The sequence below is a fragment of the Lissotriton vulgaris genome, chromosome 9 (genome assembly GCF_964263255.1).
Source record: "Lissotriton vulgaris chromosome 9, aLisVul1.2, whole genome shotgun sequence".
In the NCBI taxonomy this organism is placed as follows: domain Eukaryota; kingdom Metazoa; phylum Chordata; class Amphibia; order Caudata; family Salamandridae; genus Lissotriton; species Lissotriton vulgaris.
In genome coordinates this window covers 1,091,816,337-1,091,820,295 of record NC_141697.1, presented here as the reverse complement: position 1 = coordinate 1,091,820,295, position 3,959 = coordinate 1,091,816,337, and the positions used below count along the sequence as shown (strand labels likewise).

Here is a 3,959-nt window from a genome sequence, read left to right as displayed (position 1 = left end):
GGATCCTCGCTGAGCCCCACCCTCTTCAACGTCTACATGAGCCCCCTCGCGGCCATCGCACGCCAACACAACCTCAGCATAATCTCCTACGCCGACGGCACCCAGCTGATCCTCTCCCTGACCAACGACCCCGCCGCCGCCAGAGCCAACCTGCACGAAGGGATGAAAGAGGTAGCCGAGTGGATGACGACCAGCCGCCTGAAACTGAACTCAGACAAGACGGAGGTCCTCATCCTGAGCTCTTCACCCTCCGCCTGGGACGACTCCTGGTGGCCTCCCGCCCTGGGCACCGCACCCAAACCGACAGACCACGCACGAAACCTGGGCTTCATCCTGGACTCCTCCCTCTCCATGACCAGGCAAGTCAACAACGTCTCCTCGGTGTGCTTCAACATCCTACGCATGCTACGGAAGATCTTCCGGTGGATCCCCACCGAGACCAGGAAGACCGTCACCCAGGCCCTCGTCACTAGTCGACTGGACTACGGCAACGCCCTCTACGCCGGCACCACCGCCAAGCTTCAGAAGAGACTCCAGCGGATCCAAAATGCCTCAGCCAGACTCATCCTCGACATCCCACGAACCAGCCACATCTCCGGACATCTGAGAGACCTGCACTGGCTCCCCGTCAACAAAAGAATCACCTTCCGCCTCCTCACCCACGCACACAAAGCCCTACACGACCAAGGACCGTGCTACCTCAACAACCGAATCAACTTCTATGCTCCCAACTTCTACGCTCAGGAGGAAGATCCTTCTCCTACCTGGCCGCCAGGACCTGGAACGCCCTCCCGACTGACCTGCGCCTGACTCAAGACCACCTCTCCTTCAGGAAGAAGCTGAAGACCTGGCTGTTCGAGCAGTAGCGGCACCCCCCTCCCCCCAGCGCCTTGAGACCCTACGGGTAAGTAGTGCGCTCTATAAATGCCATTGATTGATTGATTGATTGTTGACCTGATTACTTATGCTTTACAGTAGTTTCACAGAGGAAACCACACCTCCTCTGTATTAGAAATAGTCAATTCAAGTTGGTCATCATAATGGCAGGACAAATGGCAGCCAGACTTTTTCAGTCCCTCTTCCGATTATACAGGGCGGACAACAAACAGTGGCTGCATGTTTACAATTGTATACGTCTGAAAGCCCAAAAAAAAGCCACTGCTTGTGAATCTGCAAGGTGGCACAAGGTTCGCATAATCAGCCTTTTAATACTACTTCTCCGTATGGAAGGGGGGGAGAGGACAACATGGCACAGGAAAAACATACAAAATAGTTACAGGCACAAGTCTTTCACACACTCTATAAAACATCAATTCACATCAAAATGTTTAAACTCACAAAGATGTTAAAAATGAGTTTTACTGTTGAAATATTTCTGTCCATACTCCATACATCTTGGTGTGACACAGAAAACAAATGTCAAAAAAGGGCTGGAAAAGGGTGGCTTATCACAAAAGAAAACTAAAATAAAAATGACATATGCCATGCCCGAGGGCAGAACGGATGCCACCATTCCATGCATCAAGGAGTACATGTTCCAAACACATTGTAGTAGCCCCTCAGTGTCCCGAGATCATTTTCTGTTTGGAAAGCGAAGGATGGGCAGAGGGGGACCTCTCAGATGAAGACGAGCTGCTCAACGTGGTCTGAGGGTAAACCGTCCTATGAAAGAGCTTGTTGCTGAGGAACACGACCAGGGAGAAAAGTCGAAGCTGGAAGTGGTATGCTTTGACTGTTGCCTGTGCTTCATTCGCGTTGATGATGAACAGCAGAAAAAGAATGGAAAACAAACATCCGCTGATAATGTATGAAGACTGCATTGCAGTGAGGGAGACCAATGGAAGGCCAAATCCAAATTAGTAGGGCCAGTTTCTCTTGATGTTGGATAGTCGCTGATTCATTTCAATACCTTTATTAAACCAACGGTACTCAAATCAGTAGAGAGAGTACAGCAAGGCCATGTGGATTAAACCGATCAGCTGTCCATTTACATTATTAGTGAACACGCTTACTATCATTCCCTGGATAAGAAAAATTGCTTGCAGAAGGAGATTAAAAAGCATATCAGCAATTATTTTGCTGACCCTGGGAAATGGCTGTGGTTTTCTCCCAGACATCTTAAATGCCAAATCTGCAATGTCTTGAAACCAGATGGCATTGACGACTTTGCTAAGTTCAAAGAGAGATAGGACCCATAATGCATTGAAAATCGAAGTGAGAATGAACTCCAACCAAGACCAAACATCTCCATGTAAAGAGGTATCACTTATTTTTTGTGCTGTAGAAGACTGAAGCACAGCTATGAACACTCCATAGAACAGCAGGAGACTAAGCCAAAACATTCCTCCATTGCAGGCGCATAACTGAAAAATCCGGCTGACGATGCGAGGCTGGTTATCCAGTTTCTTCTCTTCATTCTGGGCTCTGCACTGGGCTAATGCTCTGCTTGCTCTCCTCTTACGCTGCTTCTCCCACTTCTGCTGGATCCGAGCATCTAATTTAGAGATGGTACATATTCCCCAGAAGGAGTCTTTAATTCCCCTGCCTAGGTCTTGAAGAAAGGTTCTGACTCTGCCTGCCATGGCAGCTTCAGCTTTGTTACTGGCACCAAAATCATCAATTGCAGGAAGAAGGCAGGGCCAAAAGTATTTCATTGTGGACAAAACTATAGCAGAACACGCTGCGTCTATAAATTCCGCCTTATAGTTGCCTCCGCTGTTGATCTTTCAAAGGCATGTCATTTGTCTGTAATGTGGCTACTTCCAGGTTGCATAACAACCAATCACACAGTCAAAAACACAGTGCCCGGCGCTAGAGGCATGATTGCTCAGGGAAGGCCTCGGACTCGTCACTCGGTGGTTCACTCACTTCACAGTTCATGCATATTAAGTGAACTGTAAAGTGAACAACTGAGTGACCTGTCCACACCACTGGAGTCAAGCTAGCCGGGCTGATGAGAGGTGTTACCTCGAAACCGGTCCGGTCCTCGGATGCTTGATTCCGTTCTGGGAAGGACATGGCTTTTGTAGTTCGGACTGGACTGTTCCCATTTGGCACAGGGTCAGAGCTGATTTGCATATCGCCATTGTCTAACCCAGGGTGGTGTGGAGTGCAAAAGAACGATGGATTTGGGCCCAGATCTTTGGACTGGGGTGAATGTGTGACATTGATCCACATTCTGTCCATCACCTGTTTTGTTTGCAAATACCGCCATGGGTGCGCTGGGGATGCTCAGACGTGGGTCCCAGGCACTCCACACCACTGGAGTCAAGCTAGCCGGGCTGATGAGAGGTGTTACCTCGAAACCGGTCCAGTCCTCGGATGCTTGATTCCGTTCTGGGAAGGACATGGCTTTTGTAGTTCAGACTGGACTGTTCCCATTTGGCACAGGGTCAGAGCTGATTTGCATATCGCCATTGTCTAACCCAGGGTGGTGTGGAGTGCAAAAGAACGATGGATTTGGGCCCAGATCTTTGGACTGGGGTGAATGTGTGACATTGATCCACATTCTGTCCATCACCTGTTTTGTTTGCAATTACCGCCATGGGTGCGCTGGGGATGCTCAGACGTGGGTCCCAGGCACTCCACACCACTGGAGTCAAGCTAGCCGGGCTGATGAGAGGTGTTACCTCGAAACCGGTCCGGTCCTCGGATGCTTGATTCCGTTCTGGGAAGGACATGGCTTTTGTAGTTCGGACTGGACTGTTCCCATTTGGCACAGGGTCAGAGCTGATTTGCATATCGCCATTGTCTAACCCAGGGTGGTGTGGAGTGCAAAAGAACGATGGATTTGGGCCCAGATCTTTGGACTGGGGTGAATGTGTGACATTGATCCACATTCTGTCCATCACCTGTTTTGTTTGCAATTACCGCCATGGGTGCACTGGGGATGCTCAGACGTGGGTCCCAGGCACTCCACACCACTGGAGTCAAGCTAGCCGGGCTGATGAGAGGTGTTA

General features: G+C 49.8%; 1 pseudogene; it reads right to left on the bottom strand.

Moving 5' to 3' along the window:
* Nucleotides 1-1,559: 1,559 nt before the first annotated feature.
* LOC147692849 (etoposide-induced protein 2.4 homolog pseudogene) lies at nucleotides 1,560-2,608 on the bottom strand (annotated as a pseudogene).
* Between the last annotated feature and the right edge of the window lie 1,351 nt (nucleotides 2,609-3,959).